This window comes from Acomys russatus, chromosome 18, assembly GCF_903995435.1.
Source record: "Acomys russatus chromosome 18, mAcoRus1.1, whole genome shotgun sequence".
Lineage (NCBI taxonomy): Eukaryota > Metazoa > Chordata > Mammalia > Rodentia > Muridae > Acomys > Acomys russatus.
Window position 1 is genome coordinate 31,275,915 of NC_067154.1, and position 27,382 is coordinate 31,303,296.

A 27,382-nucleotide genomic window follows, 5' to 3' on the forward strand; every position below is an offset into this window, starting at 1 on the left:
CCATATATGGAGGGAGAGCTCCTGGAACTTTATGCCTCCATGAGGAAGTATTAGCCATTTAGAAATGCTAGAAGAGTGAAAGAGCAACTTTCAATTGTGTAGCTACTAGTGAACCCATTGTTCCAAAGGTAGTCCCACACTCATGCTCATGTGGACAGCCCTGGTTAAATGGAGTGGGTCACAAAGCTGAACAAAGTGCAATAAAAGACCTTCTAGGGAGAATAGAATAACTGGCAATAGTGGCGTGAAAGATAAAAAGATGGGAATGAGCATCATTCTGGTGCATTATATATGTATATATGTGTGTGCTAAACTGTGAAAACAAACTGTATTAATAAAAAATAATATAAAAATAAAAAAACAGAGAAAGGAAAACAAATTGTGGTACATACATACAATGGAACACTACTCAGCTGTCAAAAACAAGTAAATCTGGAAACTTGCAGGCAAGTGGATGGAACTAGAAATGATCATCCTTAGTGCGATAAGCCAAACGCAAAAAGACACTCATGGTATATATAAATCAATATTATAAATCAATATTATCTCAACATAGATGACTTTCCTCTGAGAAACTCCACCCAGCAGGTGATCTGGACAGATCCTGGACCTATATGCTGGACTCCAGGTGCAGAGCAGAGAGTGGTATGGAAGAATGGAGGGACTCAAAAGAGATCATCAAGGCTGGCAGATCGGGACCCAGGGGGAGGCGTGTTTAGTTCAAAATGTTGCATCAACCAAGAACAATACCTAGACCCCCTGTTCAGATCTAGCCAATGGACAAATGGACAGCTCATTCTCTATGGTTGTGGGGAGTGGGGACTGCCTGTGACATAAACTATGGTGCTCTGGATTTGATCACTTTCCCTTGGTGCAGAGGCTCAGAGGTCATACAGAGGAAGGGGAAGCAGGCTATGGAAATGAGATCTCATAGGCTGTAGTCATATGGTGAAGTAGGAGGTCCTCTTGGGTCAGAGGTCTAAGGGAGGAGAATACGACAGAAAAGGAGGAAGAGTTGGAATGGGAAGATACAAGCCAGGGGAGTAACTATCGGGATGTAAGTTACAATAATTAAACTAAATTTTATTAATTTATTCATATTACATCTCAATGGTTATCCCCTCCCTTGTATCCTCCCAGTCCTCCCTCCCTCCCATTTTCCCCTTACTCCCCTCCCCTATGACTGTGACTAGGGGGACTTCCTCCCCCTGTATATGCTCATAGAGTATCAAGTCTCTTCTTGGTTGCATGCTATCCTTCCTCTGAGTGCCTGAGTGCCACCAGGTCTCCCCATTCAGGTGACATGGCCAAATATGAGGCACCAGAGTTCGTGTGAAAGTCAGACCACACTCTCCACTCAACTGTGGAGAATGTTCTGTCCATTGGCTAGATCTGGTTAGGGGTTTGAAGTTTACGGCCTGTATTGTCCTTAAAAAAAAAAAAAGAGACATGGTTCTTTATGACACTACATTAGGATCCTACTTCACACAACTTAGATGTTGTAGAAGAATTTCCTTTTCTTATATTTATGACATTCAATCTTCAATTTTAATCAAGAGAATTGATAATATTATTGATATGTTTTCTGAAAATTTGGGTCTGCTGTATGTATTTATTCTGATTAATGCATTTATTTATCTGCCGTACTGCGTAGATTTAGCTGGAAAAAACAGACAGTAGGTGTGAAAGCTGCAAGGGTGTGTAGTTTGTGAATGGTAAATAATAAGTTGGAAAGTTGCTTATGCTTTAACTGCAGTTACAATGAATGAAAGGTTTTCATAATGATAACAAGAATTTAGCTTTTTGGATCCTCTGGAGAAAGTGAACTATTATATTTCCCTTTGTCTCTTTAAGTAAATTGCCTAATGCTTTAAATTCAAATCCAGAAATTTTGCTATGGAATTCCTCAAAAGAACTGTGTATGAAATATGATGCTGTCATTCCTGTTTACTCTATTCTCCTGGTTCTTCCAACTTTGTGTGCTCAGAAATAACGTTTAAATGTAAATATGTTAAATATTCACCATCTCTTTGTCAGAGAATGAGTTGTTAAGTAACAAACTACTCTGAAAACCCTAACAACACATTTTTCTCAGTAAAGATTGAGCAGAGCAGCTAGTAAACTCAAACTTTTATTTATTGTATTTAATCTCTGAAGGCCTTCTACAAAAAATGAAGTAATGATTTTATCAATACTGAAACAGTTTTAAGAAAATTAACATGTAAAAACACCTGATTTTGATTTTCTTGATATTATCCATTGTATCTAATTTAATAACACTTGAAACTTTCTAATTTTCTCTCTCCAAATGTTTCACCATTTTGAGATATATTTTAGAAATTTATTGCTTAAGAAAATTACTCATAGAGATGAGATATGATAAATATTGGTTTGCACTCAGAATTGTAGACTCACCAAGACAGAAAAATATTTTCTTCAAGGTTGCCAAATACAAATAGCCAAACAACTATGAATGTAACATTCATATAATTCCTGATTGTTTTGTGGCTCTTATTGCTATATGTAGTTTCCTTTATATATGTGTAATAATATAAATGTATATTTTAAAAATTAAAATATTATAAAAATTGCTTAAAAAAAAAAAAAAGAAAAAAGAGAAAAAGAAATAAAATTGCCTCATTTAGTGACTGGCATTCTACCAATGGACTTCTGATGTATATTTGCTTTTGTCATACACTGTTGTATTTTGTCATGTTTTTATATGGAATTGCTTATAAGTTTTCATGTGTGTGATCAAATTTGCATTTCATTCTTAGAAATATATTCTAATGTTAATCAAATATTTGTAAGTACATGGATGCAAAACCAACAATAAAGGTGTCTTTGGTCATTGTGTGTGTGTGTGTGTGTGTATGTGTGTGTATTTGTGCTGGGCTCTCATGCACACACATGTGTAAGTATGGGCATTGTCAATGTTTGGAAAAAATGTATATACCAGAACAGACCTTAAGTATTGAATATTTTCAGGAAACTTGATGATGATAGAAAATTTTCTATGATATCAAAAACATTTTATTGGAAATTATAGGAATACAATTTAATCTCATTATGTCAAAGTCACATATGTAGTAGACATTTTGTATTCTTTACAATTTATTATCAGCTAAAGAACTGTTTGATTATACATTCATCTGCTTAGTGATTAAATACTCATGATTTCATACCAGTAAAATGTTTTTCTAATCTTTAGTAGATGGAAGCTAGCAAAAAAGACCTGTTTCTCAATGATAACTCATATGTTAATTCCTAGTAAATATGAACAGATGGACAAGTGATATCTTCAGCTCAAATTATACATAACCCTGGACCACTTCCTACTTTTAAAATAATCATGAAGTTATTTGTTATGTTGGCATTAAGTATTTCCACCAACACTTTATATTCGTACTTACTCTGATTTTGAAAAATCTAAAATATTTCTGTAGCATTGTCTCCATACTATTCTTTGTATACTCATTATTAACTATTTTTACTTATTTAAATCTCCACCATTGTTGATTTTGATTTCTGTAGGATCCTTCTAATCATTCCTCACATTTCTTCCAATGTTCCCTATAGAGTTCATCAAAATAGTAGCCTAAATGATTTTGTAGCCAGTGGCTTATTCTTCTGATTAAAAGCCTGTCTAATTTTCTTCTGAAATAAGAGCTAAGTCACACAAGTGCTTTCTGAACTGTTACTAAGTCTGTGACTCATCTTTTAACAAGATTACCTAACTTTCATCATCACTTTTTCATACATGTGTCATGGACATGATGCCATTTAAGAATGTTGTGCTTTTCAGCTGTTCCTCTTTGATATCCATTTTTTAGAAAATGAGCTATGACTTCTTTTAATGATCTTCCTTAAAATATACTTGAACTTTTTTCATACATTATATTTTTCATATTCTGTCCTCTTCCTCAAAATCATTCTAGATCCTCCATACCTTGTTACCTATACAAATTGGTGTTCTCTCTCACACACACTTTTTCTCTCCCTTTCTCTCTAAAAAAAAAACCTCACAAAATAGAAATACACTATACAAAAATAATAAATATAATAAAATCAATAAGACTGAAAATGCAAAAAGAAATGCAAATAAGCAAAACATAAAGAACTCAAAAAAGAAAAAGAAAGGCAGAGTGCATTTTTTGTTGGCAAACTACATGAGTGTGGTTAATATGCCCAGTCATATTGTATTGGAAAAACTGATTGTTGCTTTCTAACAAGTACCAAATGCAAATAGTATCTTTGTTAAAAATGGGACTTTGTGTTTCTTTTCTCCTTTCAGTGCTAGGATGTTGTTTGGTTTGAACCCGTACAAGGCTTTTATAAGTAGTCAGAGACTGTGAGTTCATATGTGCATTAGGCCTCTTTTTTTCTGGAAGATCCTGTTTTCTTAGATTCATCCACCACCTCTGGCAATTTCAATTTTTCCTTTTTAAAAAACAATTCTACTGAAATAATAAGGTTCTCTAATGAGGGTTGGGGACGCTCTGATCTATGAGTCTGGAAATACGTACTTGGTTGTCATTTTATTACAGGTTTCCCTCTAAACAGTGACCTTTCTTTTCTCAGGTTCTCGGCCACTGGTGTAGTCTCAGTTATGGGTTCTAGCTCAGAGAATTGTATTTAGCTCCAATTAAAAACAATTACTTGGCTTCACCAATTACATCATGTTATAGTATCTCGCTGGCAGATCACTACAGTTGGTCACATGGTTCACAGCTATGTGATAAGATGATTGCTTTTCTTCTTCAGCATCATACAAAGTACTCTCCAAAACACTAAATACTAATTCAGAGGTTTGAACTTCCCAGCTGGGAACCAACTCAATTTTCCCACATTCCATGGGAGACTTGAAAGAATTCTCATTACAGAAAATTAAAAAAAAATTATTTTGACAATAGTTCATGGTTTTACATTAGGAAATTATCTATGAGACAACTATAGCCAATGACTCAGAAAGACACAAACCATTTCTCCTCCTGGACGTTGTAGTTGATGTTATGAGATGTTTAGTTTAAGTATTGTCTCCCCCAGTACATATTGTGACTCCATTCAATATATGTACATATTTTATGAAGCTCATAGTTACACCTCCATATGGTTTTCAAAGAGCATTGTTAGTTTTTCTCCCCGTATTTTCTCCTTTATCCTGCCTCCCCTGTTCTACATTTATTCCTCATGCTCTAGTGTCTCTTTTACCTCCTTATAAAACTGATCTCTATTTCCCTTTTAGATATATATAGAGTCACCATGTGTAGCATCAGTAGTTTTGAAGAAAAGTAATGAGTTTGAGAGGAAATAGAGATGGCAGCAGGAACTGGAAAGGTAAGACAGAGGCCTGGATGTGACACAACTATGACACTTAAATATGACACTAAAATAAGTAAAAGTAAAATAGTATTCTTGTCTGATTTACTGATGAAAGATTCGTTGTAATGTTGTTCATAAAGAATGACTCAACATTTTTGACTCAAACAATTATAGGATGGATGGGGATGCATTCAATGGAAGTTGGTGATATGTAAGTACAAGAAAATGCATGGGTTAAATTAAACAAGTCTTTGTGTTTTTTGACTATAAATAATGCATTTAATATTCAAGTGACAATTGGTAGATGGGTGTTTTTGTCAGAGAATGTTTGTGAATATGCTTTATTTCCACTTTAGGTGATTTAAGTTTAAGAGGCAAAGAGCTAATGGAAAAGGAGAAAATCAAATGTGATAATGGTTTAGACCAGAAATTGCAAGAACCAAAAAAAAAAAAAAAAAAGGGGGGGGGGAGGAGAGACACTTGTAAGAGATAATCAGTAATAGATAATCTTCAAATATGCTTATAGATAATGTGATATGATGCCTGAGAATTTGCCACTAACTTCAATAGTATGGAAAGGACTGTAGTTAAATATAAATTCACTGGATGCATTCAGAGAACATGTAGTTTGTAAAGTTTCAGAAAGTGTCCCTGTGACCTACCTCTCTTTTAATGGAGCATACCTATATCATCCTTAAATCCTAGTTGTAACTCTTGATAAGTTGACAACATATATTACAACTCCCTGTGTCCTTGTAGTAGACTGCAATATGAATACTGAAATATTAAAAATCTCATGCTTTGAGATGATATTTCATGGCAAATAGGACATTTGATCCTATAATAAATGAGTTTTATATGGAGTACTGAAGGTAGGTTTAAGTTTAATAGGCAAAGTTCCAAAATAAAAGGTACAATACTACTATTTGACAGTGCTAGGACATCAAACTGCTAACATAAAAGCATAAAGACAACCTTAAACATCAGAATCATTTATATGGTGTCATTTATATCAAAATACTTTGCATTGTATTTGTTGAAAATTATTGGTCCTGTAAGAGAAAAATTTATGGATTTGCTATGCCATTCTAGTGTCATAAATCCTTTCTAATCCTAGAAATTTAGATGCTGATATTCAGTAAATATTCCTTATTTACAACACAAGGTGTTAATTGATTAATAAAGTAGACACAGGATATAACTATTAAAATCACCAACACATTTTTGTTGGTATTACTAGTTACCATTTTTAATCTTCAAAATGTTGTGTAATTTTCATAAAAATTAAAGCAAGCCTTAGTTATAATAGAAACAGCATAAATTTAGCCATTGATATTTCATTAATAAAATATGATGTAATATCACTTTGCAAGTAGTAAGATATAAAATCAGAAGCTAATTAAAGATATAATATTTTATCAAATATATCACCTACCATTTTCAGCTTTCTTTTAAATCGGAATTGTCTAAAATTAAGGTATTTAAGTATTTGAGATGAATGATGTACTTTGCTAGAATTAATATAAAATAAAAATGATTTGCAAAGAGAAAGGCTTGAAAAGTTTAATGCCCTATATTTAAAATGTAGGAAGACTTTTAGTACTTTCATCCGTTGGTTATTAAAATCAACCCAGTCATTTCTTAGACCATGATAATGTGTCCTTAAATAATAACCTTCATCCTTTAAAATGAGTGTGATTGCTATATGTGACTACATGCCTATTTTGCTTGTATCTTTGAAAACTTTATCCAAGATTATACCTATGTTTATTTTACAGTCTAGCTTGATGACACAGGGAATTTTTCTATGTATTAAAAAATACTTCTGAAGTACTGTGAGCTGGAAAGAATAAATTAAGAGTATAAGTTCTCCCCTCCATCACCTTATGTTGAATGACATCCTAAGCAACTGGGGTTCTGAGTGACACAGAAAGAAGAGGAATGCTGGAAATCTTTTCTTGTTTGTAATTGCCTGGCGTTCCTTGTTTTGCATTACAGATCTCAGATTCTAATGGTTTCAGATACTTGGAATTTCATCAGTGTCTCCTATCTCAAGTTTGTCGCCCTTTGGTCTTCAACAAGTTATGCCTTCAACTTTTCTGATTTGGGAACTAAATAAATTACCCTACAGTGTCTTCTGAGTGTTTTGCTTGCAGGTAGTATATCAAGCATATATTGAGCATCTAAACATCTGTAACAATTTGAGGTAATTATTTTTTATTCATTTTACATCTTGGTCATAGCCCCATCCCTCCTCACCACCCAGTCCCACCCTTCCTGTTCCCATCAACCATCACCAATCCTCAGAAAAAAAGGAATACCCTTCCCACCCACCCCATCTCATCAAGTCATATCAGGACTGAGCTTGTTCTCTCTCCCTGTGGCCTGGCAAGGCTGTCCCTCCAATGGAGGATGGGGGGTGATCAAAGAATGTCAATGTCAGAGAGAGCTCCTGTTCCCCTTTGTAGAGGAACCACTTGAAGCCTAAACTGCCCATCGGCTATATCTTTGTATGTGGCCTACGTCCAGTCCATGCAAGGTCCTTGATTGATAGTGCTCAGTCTCATCAGACCATATGGGCACTGGTTAGTTGGCTTTGTTGGTTTTCTTGTGAAACTCCTGTCACCTCCAAGTCCTTTTATCCTTCCTCCTATTTTACCACAAGGCTTATTAATGAATCATCTGATGTTTGGTTTGGCTGTGGGTCTCAGCATTTGAGATGCTACTGGGTGAACCCTCTCAGAAGACAACTGGGCTAGGCTCTTGTCTACAAGCATAGCAGAGCATCCTTCATAGCAGCAAACGTTGGTTCTCTCACATGAGCTGTGTCCTGGTTTCAGCTAGGCATTGATTGGACATCACTGCACATCTTGTAGGCAGGAAAAGTTTTAAGTTGAAGTTTTTGTGAGTAGATTGGTGTTCTCCTCCTTCTTCTAGGAGACTTGTCTAGTTAGTGTCCTCTTCCATCTCTATAGACCATGTTACTAGGATTCTTTGTAGACCTGAGTTAGGTCTCCAGCTTTTCACAGAGATGCCTCCACCTACAGTTGCTCTTTTCTCTATAGGCCCCTTGTCCTCCCTTACTTTCCTCAGGTCTGATCTCCAACCTCATGTCTCTCTCTATGTTTCTTCTACCTGGTCCCCTCTTTTCAGCCACTACCTCTGTCTGTTCTATATCCTCTTCTGAGTTTGATGTAAGCATCCTCCCTTGGATCCTCTTTGTTCTTCCCCACTTTCTCTTCTAACAGATTCAAGGAAGTTTATTTAAAAATTCCTCTACTTCCCACTCCTCCTTTCTCCATCTGTTGGTATATCTCCTGTAAATTAGTCACCAGAACCTGGATCAATACAATTATGACCTACTTTTATTTTATAAATTTTAAAAATTGAAACAAATGGTTTGTGTTGATGAATTAATTACATTAAGGATAGAAACCCTCCAATGGTTTGACACCTGTGTTCTATCTCTCATGTTAGGTCAGAGTTAAAAGGATCCTCTTAAGTGAGGGTCTGAAGAAAGGAATTAATGCTTTCTAGGACAGTAGAATTTGATAGGGATGGTTCCCAAAAAAATGTCACCTTCTTTTTAAATGTTTAATATTACAGTCAATAAAAGATAAGAGAAAGAAAGCCAAAACCACTCAGAAAAGAGGATTGGTGAAAAAGATAATATACAATAAATCTAGCTCTATGACATAGAGATATAATTTTAAAGATTGTTAACTTAAGCAATCAAGTTTTCTTGTTATTAGACACCCAACTGCTTTAAGACTCATAGCTTTTAGTCCTTGTTCAGATATGACCCAGAGCCAAAGTGACTGTTTCTCTTACTTCTTGTGTCCTTATAGGTCATAATGTATTACACTGCTCCTACTTCTTGCTCCACAAAGAATCTAGTGATATACATATTTTTAGCATTGCCTAAGCAATTACAGTGAAAATACATGGGGAAAAAAAGGAAGAAAATAATTGTCAATGATTAAATTCATTATTTTTATAAAGAGTACAACGAATTGACTTCTTCAATCAAAAAAAGAATTCCTAAGTAATGAATTATAAAGCAATACATAACTATATCAATTATTTAGTTGATAACTATTTGTACAAATTATCTTTCACTGAAATTAGCACAGTCCTCCTTCATAAAAAATACTGTATTCCTTCAGTCCATTTCATACTTTTTGAATAACATCACTAAAGAAAGCTATGGTTAAATGAAAGAGGCTATGGTTAATAGAAAGGTCCCTGAAATATTCATGAGGAAATAAAAACACAAATGATGAAAGTTAATAAGGCACAAACTGTACATAAACATATCTTTGATCTACTCTTCATCAAATAAGTGAATCAAGCATATATATTTGGATTATAAGTAGTAAAAGTAGTAAAAAAATACATTAGCTATGTGTTAAAGTAAATAACACATTTGCAATTTATGCCACAGAACAGATCAAACATTTTACAAATGAACTGCATTAAAACTTATATATCAGCTGACTATAGTTATGCCCAGATTGTTAGATGCTCAAAAACCACCAGGATTCTGAAGTTGTATGCAAAAGGTAAGGGTCTTTATTTCTGCAAAATTCCAGCATGCTGGCATTCTAAATGTCTGAATGATGATTCCAGTTTGAAGGCTCTTTTTAAGGGAACTCATGGGAATTCGAAGGGAGGGGTTGGTGACTTTTAATATGCTAGGAGCATTCAAACTGATAAAGCATGGGGCCAACTGGAAAGATACAGGCAAACTTGGTCAGTGGTCATGAGTTAATTATAAGACAAAGATCTAGGCTGTTCCCGATTGGCTGCCCATTACCTGTGGTATTCCCAGTAACAGCTGAGCTCATTTCTCTCTTTTTTTTAAAAAACATATATATTAACTTTTTAAAACATGTATAAACTAAACTACATACAGCAAGGAGAGCCATGAGACAGTAATGAGTTACATAAATGTTACATTCATAGTGATTTGGCTATTTGTACTTGTTAAACTTGAAATACACATCTTTCCTATATTTTTGGGTATAATTTCTGAATAAAGTTCAATATTCATCATATCTCATCTTTATTAACTTAAATCCTGTATCTTGATCTTATTATGAATGCTGGTGCCCCATATTTGACCACTTCCCTTTGGTGGAGAGGCCTGGTGATACTCAGAGAAAGAATAAGCAGGCTACCAAGATGAAACTTGATAGGCTGGGACCATATGGTGGGGAAGGAGGTCCCATTCTGTCACAACCTAGGGGAGTGGAAAAGGATGAAAGTGGGAGGGAAGGAGTAACGGAAAGATAAAAGTGTGGGCTAACAATTCATACATAATCTGAATAAATTCATTAAAAAATAAATTACTTAAAAAATAAAAGATCTGTTCCCCTAACCAACTAAACTTGATCGTAAACTAAAATATCTGGTCTTCAACCCCCCCCCCCCCCAAGAGACTTGAGAAGGAATAACACTTAATCCTGGGTAAATCAGTAGTTCAGGTTAGCAGCATCCAAAATGAAAAAAATGAGACAGTTTACTGAACTGAACAGTCACCCAACACTCTGAAAACACTGGGGCCTCATCTTCAACCTTCTAGTTCAATATCTGTGTCAGATATATTTGCGAGGCAGGGACTATTGAGGACTTGCTTACCCTGTCTTGGCAGAGTTTGACTGTGGACTCTGCCTGCATCTAAGCTTGCCCATTTTTAGGCAGAATCCTGTCTGTGGCAGTAATGAGGACATTTTGCCTAGTCCCTGGCTTGCCACGTTAGAAGCCAACTCCATAAGGAGGTTCCTTGATGCTCATCAACTACTTTGAGGCCAGCTGGGTGTCGTCAGGAGTTAACTTGTCTTGCTGTCAAAGAATCTTTAGAATAAAAGAGAGTGCAATCCCAATAAGGGAAGCATGTAGGCCATCTTCATTCTCCTTCCTCTCTAAATCCAATCCCCCAGTCTCCTCTCCAGCCATACAGACCATCTGCTGCTGTGTCTCCTTCTCTGTTCTCCCTCACAGAAGACTGTACAGATCCTGGGGACACACTCTGATTTCCTCTCTTCTTGGAAGCCTTTTTTACCCCCATACAACTCCTCTGCTTCTAGCGAATTCCCAGTCCCACATGTCAGCTGTCAAAGCCTAAAATTATTGTTTATGTAAAACCCCCAGTGCTCACACCTGGCAGGATCTCAGAAGCATTTTCTACTCAGCAACACATGTACCATAACCTCCTCAGAAGCAGAGAAGGCAATAGATGGCAACATAGGAAACAAACAACCAACAAAGACCAAACCAGATGTTAGCACATAGAATTTCAGCCATCCTAAACTTCAATGCCTAGATGCCAGACTACAAACACAATGACAATGCACACGTGGCTCTATTTGAACTCAACAAGCACACCACAGTAGGCTCTGAGAAATGCAATGTAACAGAAGCAAAGTACAAGAAAGTCAAAACAGCCCTTAGCAGTATGTTAAAGGTCCTAAATGACTTTTTATACTTCAGTATGTCCTCTAGGAAATAGAACATCCATACAAAATATAAACTGAGAAATGATATCATAAATCGAATATACCTCACATTTTTGTATTTCACGCAAACACAAAATAATTTACATTCTTTGCGGCAACTCCTAGAATTTTCTCCAAAATTTACAACATACTAGGACACAGAGCAAGTCACAAAAGGTACAGGAAAATTAAAATAGCACCTGAATATAATACTTGATGTGCTAGCCAGAGCAATAAGACAGTTAAATGAGATCAAGGGGATACAAATAGGAAAAGAAGAAATCAAATTAGCCTTATTCAAAGACGATGTGATGGTATACATAATTGACCACAAAAATTCTTCTGGAGAATACCTAAAGATGAGAAACACCTTCAACAAGGTGGCTGGATACAAAATTACCTCAAAAAAAAAAAAAATCAGTAGCCCTCCTTTATACAAATGACAAATGGGCTGAGAAGGAAATTAGAGAACCAACACCCTTCAAAATAGCCATACAAGTTATAAAGTATCTAAGTATAACTCTACCAAAGCAATTTAAACATCTGTGTGATAAGAACTTCAAGTCTCTGGGAAAGAATTGAAGAATATATTAGAAGATGGAAAGATGCTCCATGCTCATGGATCCCTAGGATTAACAGTAAAAATGGTCATCTTAAGAAAAGGAATCTATAGATTTAATGCAATTCCCAGCAAAATACCAACACAAATCTTTTCAAACTTTAAAAAAACAATTTTCAACTTCTCAGCAACAACAACAACAAAAACAAACCCTAAAAGAACTAAATCCACATATTATGAATTCAAAATAGCATATAGCCTTGATAGAGTCATTACAGGAATTTCAAACTATCCAGGGAAATGTCATGAGCTAGGCCACTATCTCTGAATTGCTCTCAATATTTTTATTTTATCTTCCAACCTGACACTGAATAGCTCATAAAATTCTGAATACTAAACTAAATTCTAAACTGAATTCTAAACTAAAGTCCAAAACTCATTCCACAATCTTCCCAAAAATACCTGGGCAAGTCTGGCCCAAGAATACCCAGCCATACTGTACCAGTTTCTGTGTTAGTTGAATTATTACCACAGTGATCAAAACTGCAGCCTGGTGTCTGATTAAGAAAATGCCCTACAGGCCTGCCGATAGTTCTACCTCATTGAGCTGTATTTTCTTTCTATTTTGTAAGCATTAAAATGTAATATGCCTATGACTTAATAAAGCATAGCCACAATATATTTAATAAACATATTAACAGAAATATACATTGGATGATAACCTTGGTTTGCATATAATATACATAAAAGTTTTAAGTATATGGAAAAAAGAAAATATATCACACTGAAAAATATTCAACACAAAATTGATGAAAGGCCTTTACAAAGGACTGAATCTGATAAAAGACAAAACAGAGTAGTTTGCTTAAGAAATGACTTTCTGAACAAAGCACTGATAGCATAGTCTCCAAAGAACAAAATTTAACATGTATGACCTGATGAACTTTAAGGTTTCTGTATGGTAAAGGAGTACTTCATTTAGACATCACCATAGGCTGCAGAATAGAACAAAAAAGGCTTTACTAACTAGAGTTCTTATAGAGGTATAATATTCAATGTATTAAAAAGAACTGAAACGAAAAACTAGATCCCATAAAAAAAAAAACACACACAATTAAAAATGGGGAGTAGACTAAACTGAGAATTATCAATAGAAAAAAACTCAAATGGCTGATGTGGAAGTTTTCATACATATTTTAACATATTTTGTTTTAATCTCAAGTGTGGGATATGGGGGCTGCTCCAGTTTGTCCACTGCTGATAATTGTCTCCTGAGAGACCATGTGATGTTTGTTACCTGTTAACTACCTCATGCTCAGGCGTGGCCTTTGTCAGTGAGGATAAAAACAGGACCCAAAGAGAGACTGGGGTCTATGAAAAAGAAGAAGGCTGCTGGTGCTTCTCCCTGCTGCTCCTGCTTGCTCCAGAGACTCATAGATATCCTGAAATAAGGATTGAACATGCCACCAAAGAACCTGACAACCCTAAGCAGCAGAAAGCTGCTGAGAAATAATCCCCTCTGCCCACTAAACTTTTTTCTCTTCTACCTGGTATTGGGCTGTTGGAAGGTATTGGGGTAGAATAGGAAGAAAGAGATTTAAGGAATGTAAAATAAAAATACAATTTAAAAGTACACCAACAGACTAAGAAGCACTTAAAGAAATATTCAACACCCGTAGTCATCAGGGAAATGAAAAATGAAAAGTACTTTTTGATTTTATCTAACAGCTCTCATAATAGCCAGGAACAATAAACATGGAATAGGTCGTGCTTTACAAGAAGGTGGAATAAGAGGAACACTCATCTATTGCTGGTGGGAGTAAAAACTGTACAGCAAGCCATGGTCAGTTCCTCAAGAAGCTGAGAATTGATCTACAGAAAGACTCTACAATACCACTCTTGAGCATATACCCAAAGGATGCTTCACCTTACTACAGAGACACATGTTCAACCATGTTTATTGCTGCTCTCTTCAAAATAGCCAGGAATTGAGAGCAAACTAGATGTTCCTTAACAGAAGAATAAAGAAATAGACGTGTAACATTTACAACAGAATATTATATCACCATTAGAATATGAACTCATGATATTTGTAGGTAAATGGATGGTAATAGAAAAAAAATCATCCTGAGTGAGTTAACAGACCTAGGAAGGCAAATGTGATATGTCTACACATATTTGTGGATATTAGCTATAAGGGACTAATGTGTAGGGATGGATCTCCCTAGAAAGGAGAAACAGAATAGATAGTTATGAATGGAAATAGGTTGGAGACTGAAACAGGATGACTAAATTGCAGAGGAGGCGGGTATGTAGACAGAAAGCTAAAACTAAGGTCCATTTCTTCACCAAACAACGTTTTCAGTATTGGGAAGGAGTGCATTGAATACTATTGTTTACATGAGGGGGCCTATGGGAACCCTAAAACTACCCAGGCTATTGCGAAGTCTAATGGTTTCTCTCCACAAACTGACAGTATATCCCTTTTGTTTAAGACAACAGCTACAAAAATTTATTGAATACAAAACATTTGAGCAGATGCCTTCCTAGAGCCTTCACTCCTACACACTAAGGTAAATGGTGCTGGAAGTTACTCTGAACTCTACCAAAGAAAGAAGGTAAATATCAACCTAGGTACAAATCTTCAATCGACAATAATGTTCTGAGCAGGTGTTGGTTGATAATTGATTGGTTTGTGAACACTAAATAGGATAAAGGTTTTCACAATGCTATGTGACAAGCATCCATCCAAGTGTGCCAGTAGATCAATATTCCTAGAATGCTGATCCAATGTGTGAAAGTAGTCATACTCCTTTTTTGGTAAATCCAACCAAGTAAAGAGCTGTCTTATAGTCAATGTATTGTTAAAGATTTTTGGCTGGCTAAAAGATAGTATTATGTTGTCAAAAATAGCCAACCAAGCCATTAATAGATTTTAATTTGTCTTTTAATGTATTATATCAGTTACTTTCATGTAAAGTCAGACAAAGAGAATAAGGGACCTGTTTTCTGTATTTTAGTGATTTTAAGTCTTTAAACAAATGAGAAAAACAATGTATCAGAAAGGCTTGGCAATTATTTGTAGGAAGGACAAACAAGACCAATTTAAACTTACCTTTTCTTTTAACATAAGTGTGGTTTTAAGTATTATTAATTTCATTTACACAGGTGGTATAATATTTAATAAAATTTTAGAAAAATTAAATTCAATATATAACACATTTGAAAGCTGTTGTGTTCTTAGTTGTAAGAGTTTTGTCAAACAAATTGAGATAGCTAAATTTAACCTGGGAAAATAAATCAGGTATCATAAGCTAAACAGTAAAAATATAAAAGCAGATCAAAATAAAAATTCATCCAGATAGCCTTGCTAAAGAGCAAATGTCTGAAGTTATATGTAATATAATAAATATAATTATAATGCTGACATATCACTTAAGACCAGTACTCTAACTATTCCAGCAATTATTTAGTGTCAGATACTCTAAGATATTTTTCTATATATCTTTGGTATTGCATGAATACAATGAAGCTATTCTCTTTCTTGTTACACCATACCTTCATTTATTCACAAAGTTACTATGGTAAGTTATTTCAACATTTCTGTATTGTACACTTGCTTTCTTTCTTGGTGAATAGCTGCTGCTATAATTCTTGCAGCTATTTGGGCATTATGTAGTGCTATGTGTTTTTTTCTGATTGTGAGAATAGGCTGCCTTTCATAAAATTATATACATTTGTGAGTGGATATTTTTGTAGATTATTTTCTCAACTGAATTTCCATCATAGTAATGAGTAAAGTGAAGCAAAACATGGGACTGATGGATTATTTCACAATTCCATTTTTATTTTCAGATTTTCATAACTATCAACTGATGCAGCCTAGAGCTCTCTATCTGAAATAGGAAAGAAACATTTAAGTATTAAAATCAAAGCTCCCAAGGTAGGTATCAGATTCACTATCTAGTACATGACAATTTTTCCCCTTGCCCTAACATGATTCTCTAGTTACCCAAATTATTTTTACTCATAGTATAAATATCTACGATAGGATAGAGTGATAAGATTAAATCATAGCCACTAATTAAATATTAGATATGGGATATAATACCAGAAGTAAGTTTAGTATTTGAGAATCAGTAAACCTCCCAGTATTGAGGAAATCTGTGGAGAATAATGTTTGGAGACAGGGAAAATCAGATTTTATAAAGAACTGTCTGATATGTAAACTGTAAGATGAGTTTTTTTTTTAAAAAGCATCAACTATAATAATTATACAACTATAAGGAAGAAAAAATACTATGCTTTCTCATATTCCTTTTATTTTATTCATAAATAGTTATATACTATATACTATAATAATTTGGACTAATCTCTAAGTTTGAGAAACGTATTTAGCTCAATTTCAATCAAAACATGATCACTCAAAAACTTATGATATCTTCATTAGCCATTTGATCTCCAAGAAAGGCCATCTGTCTATGTTTCTGCCACATGAATGATGAAAGATTTTTATGAGAGAAGGAGCTTAGGAACTGATCTGCGGAAACTGTTCAAAAGTTGAAAATTCTGCTCCAGACAGTAAAACAGAAGTTGAAGCATAAAGGTTAAATTGGCTTACTAAAGATCAGCATCCAGGCTGTCGCAAAGACAATCAATACAATCTAATGCAAGTATATAAACTTTCAACCATTTCTCTTATCTCCTGCTTTTCTAGTGCCTTTTGTTACTGCTGTAGCATTCTGTTTAAAGAGGTAAGGACACATTTAAGGAGACTTTTCCTTTTTCTCCCGACTATTTTATGTTTCCTTTTGTTTGTTTGTTTGTTTTACTTTTTAATTTTTTTAATTTTATTTTAATGTTTCATATCATTTGACTTGAGGCAAAAATCTCAAGAGTTAGCACAGGCTAGCCTTGAAATCCTCCTCCTCCTTCCACAGCGTCCCCAGTGTTGGCATTACAAGGGTGATCTGCATGCTCACCAGTTGCAAACTGTAAAACCTATTCTATACCATGCATTTATTTTTTGTTTCAATATAGGAAATCAGAATGCACACTCTGAGCTCAAAGCCTTTAACTGGCTTACATGTGCCTTAAATTGAAAGTTCTTTCCTGTTCCTTCCATGTGCTACAGTTACAGCCGTGTACCACAACACTCAGCTAAGTAACACAGTTCCTAAGTGAGGCACTAAATTCCTCATTGAATGCAATAATTGTAAAAACCAAACATTCATTTTCAGATGCTCTTTAATGTACATATCCTCAGCATACAGATATCAAAAATAGAACTTATGGTATTTAGTTTTAAATAAATCAACATTTGTACAGTTTTCAGAAGTAAAAACTGTTAAACCAATAAATAACGCAAAGAAAGGTGGAAATAAAGACTGTGATTTCTGGAATAGAAGGAACACAGATTTAGATTAAATGCATTGTCAGGAAAAATAGACACCTATAGGCTCATCAGTTTGCAGAGGTATCAAGGCCACGTGCATTTCAGGCTATCAAATATGAGCTGATCTTAAAATGTATTTTAAGGAAGTCACCTTTTCTTTACAGGATTTTCAGAACTTACATTATTTCACAATTTAGCCAACAAAATGGTAATGGCCAGATAGCCCTTAAAATATACGTTTAGTTATTTCAGCATAAAAATTCTGGTTATCCATGGAAGTAAAGCTACAGTAAAGTGACAAGTATAATATATTTTTAAATTTTTTATTAATTTATTCTTGTTACATCTCAATGTTTATCCCATCCCTTGTATCCTCCCATTCTTCCCTCCCTCCCATTTTCCCCTTATTCCCCTCCTCTATGACTGTTCCTGAGGGGGATTTCCTCCCCCTGTATATGCTCATAGGGTATCAAGTCTCTTCTTGGTATAATATTTTGAATGTGAGTTGCGTACAGTGAAATATATCATAAAATGTACATGATATATACTAAAGAATATACACAGAACTTAATTGTCTAAACTATTTAAGGACAGAATTTGATTTAAAACTTAATTATTTGATATGTATATTTATATTTTTATGTATGGGTTTTACTTCCAGCACACTCATGAGTGAAGGAGCCTACAGAAGTTAGGCTCATATTTCCTAATATCTGAGTTACAAGCAGTTGTGAGCTACTATGTGAGTACTATAAAATGAGTCCTGGTGCTCCACAAGAACACTAAGTGCTCTTAACTGCTGATCCCACCATCAGCTATCCCACAATACCCTTTAAATTTACTTTTTAAAATCTGTACTTTCATAGGATTAATTTGGAAGAATTATTTTTGTTGCTTAGAAAATCAGTTTTCATGTGTGTGTGTGTGTGTGTGTGTGTGTGTGTGTGTGTGTGTGTGTGTGTGTGTGTGTGTGTGTGTATGTATGCCTATGTCTGTGACTGAGGGAGACCTCCTCCCCCTATATATGCTTTCAGAATATCAAGTCTCTTCTTGGTAACTAGCTATCCTTCCTCTGAGTGCCACCAGGTCTCCCCCTCCGGGGCACATGGTCAGAAAAGGGGCACCAGAGTTCGTGTGAGAGTCAGATCTCACTCTCCACTCAACGGTGGAGAGCATCATGATCGTCGGCTAGGTCTAGGTAGGGGTTCGAAGCTTACTGCCTATATTCTCCTTGGTGGGTGCCTTAGTTTGAGGAGGACCTCAGGATCCAGATCTGCTTGTCATAAAGTTCTTCTTGTAGGTTTCCAGGACCCTGTGGGTCCTACTATTTCCTCTTTCTTCCATGCTACTCTCGCCTGAAGTCTCAATCGGATATCCTCTCCTCTGACCCACTTTCTTGGTAAATAATGATTTTCATGGTACGTATCCCTTGGACTAGTGTTTTGATATAAGTGAGTATATGCCCTTTGTCTCTTTTTGCTTCTGGGTGAACTCACTCATTATGATAATTTCTAGATCAATCCATTTGTCCACAAATTTCGGGAATTCCTCGTTTTTAATAGCTGAGTAGTATTCCATCGTGTAAATATACCACAGTTTCTTAGTCCATTCTTCTACTGAGGGACACTTAGGCTGTTTCCATGTTCTGGCTATTATGTATAGAGCAGCTATGAACATGGTTGAGCATATGTCTGGGGGATGGAGACTGTCAAGTCTCTAGTAGCTCAGTACCAAAGGTCACTGGGATATGCCTTTGAAGGTTATAGTAGTTCCTGGTTTTACACTGATCTCTGGCCTTCCTGGTCCTTTAAGTTGAATGAGAATGCCCACCTCCACATACTAAGCCACTCTGTCTTGCCTAACCAATTATAGTATAACAGGCTTTCTGAGCTTCCTAACTGAGCTGACCTTTCTCTTAGCATTTTGTTGATGATTTTCATCTTAGCAACAAACATGTAACTAATGCAAAGCACTCACTTATAGACAACAGAAATTAATAATTCAAAGTACTGGAGCTAAGTCTCTTAGGTCATGTGTCAGCACAGTTGTTCCTGGTGAGAATTTGCCTTTGGCTTTATAGTTAGATGACTGCTCTGTCTTCAAGCAGCTATGTGGCAGATGATCTTAATGATGTCTCCTAATTGTTACCTGTTTGGGTAATTTATATGAGTACTGCCATGCCAAAGGTATCATTTTCTCACTCCTTTCCTGTACTCAGGAACTGAACCTGTGCAACTTATGACCATGACTGCCTGCACAAAGCAGAGTCTTCATTTCATAGTGGTGTATTTTCCCATTTATATAAAACAATATCCTTTTTCCATTATATGTTGACAAAAACAGGTACTTTTCAGTTTAGAGGTCATATATTCAATACTATTGAATTTTTATGTATTATTGCTTTTGACAATATATGCATTACTTTAAGGCGAAGGTATTCTTTAAAATAAAATTTAAGTGAAAAATTATATGCGCTAGTTAAGTTTAGGCAGATATGTCAGATAAGTTTTCCAAACACTTTGTTATGGTTTAAAACCTCATTGGCAGAATTTAAGAGTTACTATTATGTTATGTATTCTCATTATTGTGTACTTATTCAATCATTTTTGGATGTATGGCCTTCAAACACAACTCAGGCTGCTCTTTAGTTTAGGTTTCTCCCATCGCTCCTGCTCATGTGCTAGAATTACAGGTGCGTTTCTCTTTATTATTTTATGAACATAGGTGTTTTGGCTGCATGTATTTAATTTGAGTGCATCATATTCGTGCAGTGTGTCGGTGGAGGCTAGAAGATAGTATTGAATGCCTTGGAATCAGAATTATAGATCATTTTCTGCTGGCATGCATGTGCTGGGAACTGAACTCAGGTCCTCTGCAAGAGCAGCAAGCACTCTTAACCACTAAGCCATCTAACTCTGCTGCCTGTTGTTGGTTTATCCTTGTTTTTTGAGTTATGAGTGCCTTTGCATCTTTCTCATGTGGAGTTCATGCAGCTTTTTATTCATGTGAATTAATACTCCACTAGATTTTTTATGCTTTCAGCTATTTTTTAACTATTGTTTCTCCAAATATATCCTCTCTCTATGTCTCGCCACCTCCTTCCCTCTCTCCCTTTCTCCTTCTCTCCTTCCATATTTCTCTCATCATCTTTAGAAACATCCAATTTGCCTATTTTGTATTTTGGTACACCTGATGACACTATTTTAGTCTATGCTTATGTTTCTTTTTCTTTTTTTTGTATTTTGTTTTATTCGAGACATGGTTTCTCTGTGTAGCCTTGGTTATCCTAGACTCGCTTTATAGACCAGGGTAGCCTCAAACTCACAGCAGTCTGCCTGTCTCTGCCTCCTGGGTGCTGGGATTTTCTTATGGTAAATTAGGATTTCTGTCAAATAAAGAGAGTTTTAGGCATGATATAATGTTTTATTTTATCATAGCTTAACACTTTGGAGCACAGTTAATGTAGTCATCAATTTATTTGAAAACATCAATAAATATTTAGAAATGTTCACTTATTGGCTTTCTTTGAATTATCTTTACTTTCTTATTACTTCTCAGTCAGCTTTGAATATAATAATAGTTGTTTTGCTTTCTTTTTAAAATAAACATATAATATTAACATGGAAGCTGGAAAATATTCCTGAAGAGTTTGTGTAACTATGTGAATATTCATAAGTTTGTAAAATACAGTGTTTACAAGATTTAGTTTTAGAAATGGGAGGAAAATATTTCTCTGTTACATACAGTGCATGCAATTTTAATACGTAGCATTTTAGCTGAAGAATTATATAGAATAAAAATTCAGATTATAGCAAGAGCAATCCCTCTGGGAACAGTTACAACAAACATAATATAACACTGCACAGTACTGTTGACAAATTCTATTGTTCACTAAGTAATAATCTAAAATCAAATGCATCGTTTAACACAGTATAAAAACAAAGTCACTTAAACATGTCATTCCGTTTGACAGAAAACATTTAATATTGTAGTCCCCTAAAAATGTGTGATTTTATGTTAGAAAAATCTTGTAATGGTCGCAGTTATTTCAAATACCAAAAACTATCAGTTCACTTTAGAAAAGACTTATTCAAAAATAGCTCAGAACTATAAAACAAAATTCAGACATCAGAACCAAATGATTTCCGAAGCTTTAAATATTTAATTGTGCTGTTAGTTCAAGGCCAGCCTAGTCTACAAAGTGAGTCTAGGACAGCCAAGGCTACACAGAGAAACCCTGTCTCGAAAAAGCAAAAAAATAAAATTTAATTGTCTAAAGTTTTTATGTTCGTGAGAAAGTCATATCACACTCTCCACTCAACTGTGGAGAATATTCTGACCATTGGCTAGATCTGGGAAGGGGTTTAAAGTTTACCTCCTGTATTGTCCTTGGCTGGTGCCTTAGTTTGAACGGGACCCCTGGGCCCAAATCTGCCTATCATATTGTTCTACTTGTAGATTTCTAGGACCCTCTGTATCCTTTTATTTTGCTATTCTCCCATGCGTCTCTCATTTAGAGTCCCAATAGGATGCTCTCCCCTCTGTCCCAGTTTCCTGGTACTCTGGTGCCTCACATTTGACCATGTCCCCTGGAGGGGAAGACCTGGTGGCACTCAGAGGAAGGACAGCAGGTAGCCAAGAAGAGATTTGATACCCTATGAGAATATACAGGGGGAGGTAATCCCCCTCAGGAACAGTCATAGGGGAGGGGAATAATGGGAAAATGGAGGGAGGAGGAATGGGAGGATACAAGAGATGGGATAAACATTGAGATGTAACAAGAATAAATTAATAAAAAAAAATTTAAAAAAAATTTTTATGTTCAATTAGTAAATAATTGTATCTTTGGTGATGTTTATAAATCATTAATCTTTTCAAATGAGAGGCAAGGTAGGTAGGCTACCTCTTGTAACCATCGCCTACATTTGTCCAACATTTTAATATACTTAGTACATGTTTTCCCGGAAGGCATGAGGTCCTGTGTTAGAACGCAGCACTCCCCACCACAGATCCCCACCCTCCTCTCCCTCAGCACTGCCTCTCCTACCCTGTTCCCTCTCTTCAAGCACTTCCTCTGTCTACTCAATTTCCCCTTCATAGTGATATTCATGCATCCTCCCTTGGGATCGCCCTGATATTTACCTTCTTTGAGTCTCTGAATTATGTACAATATGGCTAATAGCTTCTTACAAGTGATGTGAGGAAGAGCCTTGAAATCATTGGCACAGGAGTCAACTTTCTGAACAGAACAAGATCAACAGTACATAAATGGGACCTCATGAAACTGAAAAGCTTCTGTAAGGCAAAGGACACTGTCAACAGAATAAAATGGCAGCCTACAGACTTGGAAAAGATATTCACAAACCCTACATCTGATAAAGGGCTAATATCTAAAATATATCAAGAGCTCAAGAAATTAAACACCAACAAACCAATAACCCAATTAAAAGTGGGATACAGAGCAAAACAGAAATTTCTGGAAAGATGTGCCTCAAATTGGGGAAAATAGCTTAGAGAAATACTAAACATCACTGCTTATCAGGAAAATGCAAATCAAATGGACTTAGTGATTACAACAGTCAGAATGGCTAAGATCAACATTGAAGTGACACGTAAAAAATTTTAAAGGCAAAAAAAAAAAAGAAAATCAGTAAATTTTTTTCTAAAGTTCATCGCAGTTGTTGTCTGTAGAATATGAACATATTTGAACAACTGAATAATAAGAGTGAAATTTCTCCCTGCCCCTAGCAGCTTTGCAGGTGTGGCTGCTATGTCATATGTCCATCAGTAGGTGCCAGAGAGAGGAGACAGGCTATGTCTAAGCTCTGTGTTCCTATCTGTGAATGTCTGAATAAATAGAAGCCTAACATTCCCTGAAAATGGTTGAGGCTGAGAGGACCACCAGTCCAACGCTAAGGGGCCCTGACAGGGAGCAAGCCGGTGTGTGTGCAGACCGTGACTGGCATGACCAGCGTCATAATTGGCAGAAACGCAGTAACAGTCCTGCGACCACACCTGAGAGAAAACCCCAGACGCTCAGAGATCCTGATGCTGGGAAAGTAGTGCTGAAAAAATGGAAAAGAAAGACAAACAGAAGGATGTGGGCAACAAGAAGAGAGACAACCTGAGGGTAGTGAGGAACAGACTGCTGTAAGTCACTGGTGATGTCACGAGGTACCATGGTAGGGTCCCCGCATGTTCTGCCACAATGGCCCACATCTGGGTCAATGGCGCTTTAGTTTAAGGGGTCTGTTTCCAACAAAAGCAATGTGGCCATCCTTGGTTTGAGCTGCCTTCCGGGTACATGTTGATATCTGAAGGTTGTGCAGAACTGGCCCCACGTCTCACCTAACCATTATTGGAAAGCTGTCCCTGGAGGTGTGAGAGTAGGAGAGCTCTCATGTCCTTCTCCTACTGTAGCACTTGGGTAAGCCCTACACCTTGCCTGGGCAGTACAACAGAGTTGGCCCAGGTTCTAAGAGTTACATATGAACCTGTCTTGGGGGACTAGAGTAGGAGATACGGCCCAGCCACATACCTACTACAGCACTTGAGAGAGTAGACCTTGCACCTTACCTGAGTAGCACAGTAAATCTGGACCTGATGGTGTGGGTGGGGATGAGCCAGCACTGTTGGCATGAGAGCTGACCAGCTGGCTCTGCCCCTTGTTTCTGCATTGGATAGACCAGCTGAGGAAAAGCAGAAGTGGTGTGAGTGCAGGAGAGCTGGAGGGTTTGATCAACTCAGATACTTCGCAGGTACAGATCCATCTACCTGATAGATGAACTGCTAGAGTTAATGAGGGGGCAAGTCCTACAAGTTCAAAACTAGAGGATCTCAATGACACTGGACATCTACCGGATTCCTGAGAGGAATCTCAGCAAAGTTCCAGTATGGATAGTATAGAAGAATCCGGAGACTTCTTATTAGAAAAAGAACTCATTGCAACCAACACTTACAAGCACATTCCTTGGGACACGTTGTAATACATTAGTTTCCACAATGATATTATTTTTTCCTCTGTTGGTGGAGAGGATATAATAGTGGAGGGTGGGGATAAGGGGAGGAGGACATGAATGGGCTTGGGGTTCATAATGTGAAACTAACAAAGAACCAATTAAAACTTTTAAAAATACATTTTAAACCAAAAAAAAAAAATGTTCAGTAAAGTTTACTTTTATCAGTTCATTATTTAATGTAACAATTAATCAAAATAGACAATTTCTTTTACTTGGTTTTGTCCGGGTACTTATAACAGTAAGAGAAAAGCAACTGAGATAAACAAATGAGAAATCCTATAGAGCCTGTAGACAATATAGATAGGCTGTCTGTATTCTATATTGAATACATATATTCAATAAGCATATACTGAAGGAAAGGAAGGTAATAGCTCTTTAAAGAGAAAAGACAAAAGGTTAATAATTTATCTCACAGAGATTTGATTTATAAGTTCTGAGAGTGCTGATACACATCTGAGGAGCTATATAATTCAATGAGTGCAAAAACATCTTTTTTGTTTTCCACAAAGCCTTGGCAGATAGCATACAAGCGTTAAGGTCTGTGCAAGTAGAAGGTATCTATGAAATAAAACTTAAATTGGTAAAGAAAAAAGAAAAATACAGGGAGCTGTAAATTTCTGCCTGACTCAACACTATTATCAGAAGTGTCTTTGTGATGTATTCATTTCAGTCTGTGCATTGTAGTATGTTTATCCTGTACTATATGGCTAAAATCCACTTATAAGTGAGTATGTACCATGTGCTGTCCTCCGAGAGGCTGTATCCAGAAGTGCCTCAAAATAGATGCTGGGAAATATGTAGGGAGTCTAGAGGAAAAGTGAGAGGAAGGAGAAAACAAGAAAACTAACAGAGCCAGCTAACCAGGATCCTGAGGAGTCAGCTGAGACTGTAGCACCAACCAAGGACCTTGCAATGATGTACTTGGCACAAGCTCACTATAAAGATGTAGACAATGGGCATCATTTGGGTTCTCGAGTAAGGAGAGTGGAGTCTGTCTCTGACATAGACTTCCTTGCCAGCTTTTAGGTAATGCCCCAAGGTAGGACTTCCTTGTCAGTCCACAGGGGAAGAGGACAAGCTCAGTCCTCATAGGACTTAATAAGCTGGGGTAGATAGGAAGTGGGTCTCCCCTTTTCTTTCCTTTTTTATTTTTTAAAGATTTTTATTAAGCCTCTTTTTTTAACATAGACATTACTGTTATTACACATGAATAAAATAAACTACATACAGCAGGAAGAACCATGAGACAAGCATGAGTTATATAAATGTTACATTCATAGTGATTTGGCCAATTGTATTTGTTAAACTTGAAATACACACCTTTCGTATCTTGTTGGGTCTAAATTTCTGAATGAAGATATCTATCATATCTTATCTCAGTTAACTTAAAACATCTATATTGATCTAAAAAGATCTTATCCACTAACAACTAAACTTGACTATAAATCTAAACTATATAGTCTTCAACCCCCATCAGACACTTGAGAAAGAATAAAACTTAAATGCCTGAGTGAACCAGAAATGCAAGTTAGCAGCTTCCAAAATGAAAAAATAACTGAGACAGTTATGTTGGAACATTATCTTCTGCCTTCTAGCTCAAGATCTCTGCCAGATATATCTGCAAGGCAGGAACTATTGAGGACTTGCTTACCCTGTCTTGGCAGAGTTTGGCTGTCAACTCTGCCTACATCTAAGCTTGCCCATTTTGAGGCAGAATTCTGTCTGTGGGTCTGTGGCAGAAATGAGGAAATTTTTTTCCAGTGGCTTGTTTGCCACTTTTAAAGCCAACTCCACAAGGAGGTTTTTTGATGTTCATCACCTTCTTTGAGGTTGGTTGGTTGTTGCCCGGAGTTAACTTGTCTTGTCAAAGAATCCTCAAAATAATAAAAACATCTTTAAATGCCATATTCTGTGGGTTTCTGAGGCTTTTGAAGACCTTATTTAACTATTTTTCCTTACGTATTCATTTAATTATATCTATATGTTAGACCTAGTATATATATTCTTGTGATAAAATTAGACTAATATTTAACATGACCATGATTTGCATCACTATGCAAAAGTCTATACAAATGGATTAAAAATAACCTTCTTTATGAGTTACAATTAAGGTCTTGAGTTAAGGAGTAGGTTCAATTATCTTCCTTTTGTTTTATCCTCCCTTTATATTTCAATATCCCCTTTTCTTTCTTTTTAGCTCCTATCTCTTTGCCTATGAAAGAAAGATAAAGGAAAAGAGAGAGTTCCATGAGTCCAACCTTGTGTTCTCTCTGTATAAGACCATTAATAACTTATAACCACATCCCATTAAAAATAAGCACCTGAATAGGGGAAGGGGGGGAAGGATGGAGGATATGACTGGGAGGTGAGGAGGGATGGGGACATGGTCAAATGTGAGGCACCAGAGTACGTGAGAAAGTCGTATCACACTCTCCACTCAACTGTGGAGAATATTCTGAATATTGGCTAGATCTGGGAAGGGGTTTAAAGTTTACCTCCTGTATTGTCCTTGGCTGGTGCCTTAGTTTGAGCAGGACCCCTGGGCCCAAATCTACCTATCATATTGTTCTACTTGTAGGTTTCTAGGACC

At 36.1% G+C, this 27,382-nt stretch overlaps 1 non-coding gene across 1 annotated transcript; it reads left to right on the forward strand.

Annotated features, from left to right (window-relative positions):
- Positions 1 to 23,510: 23,510 nt before the first annotated feature.
- LOC127202456 (small nucleolar RNA SNORA17) lies at positions 23,511 to 23,644 on the forward strand. Its single transcript, XR_007832332.1, has one exon. It is a non-coding gene; the product is annotated as a small nucleolar RNA SNORA17 (small nucleolar RNA).
- Positions 23,645 to 27,382: the final 3,738 nt, after the last annotated feature.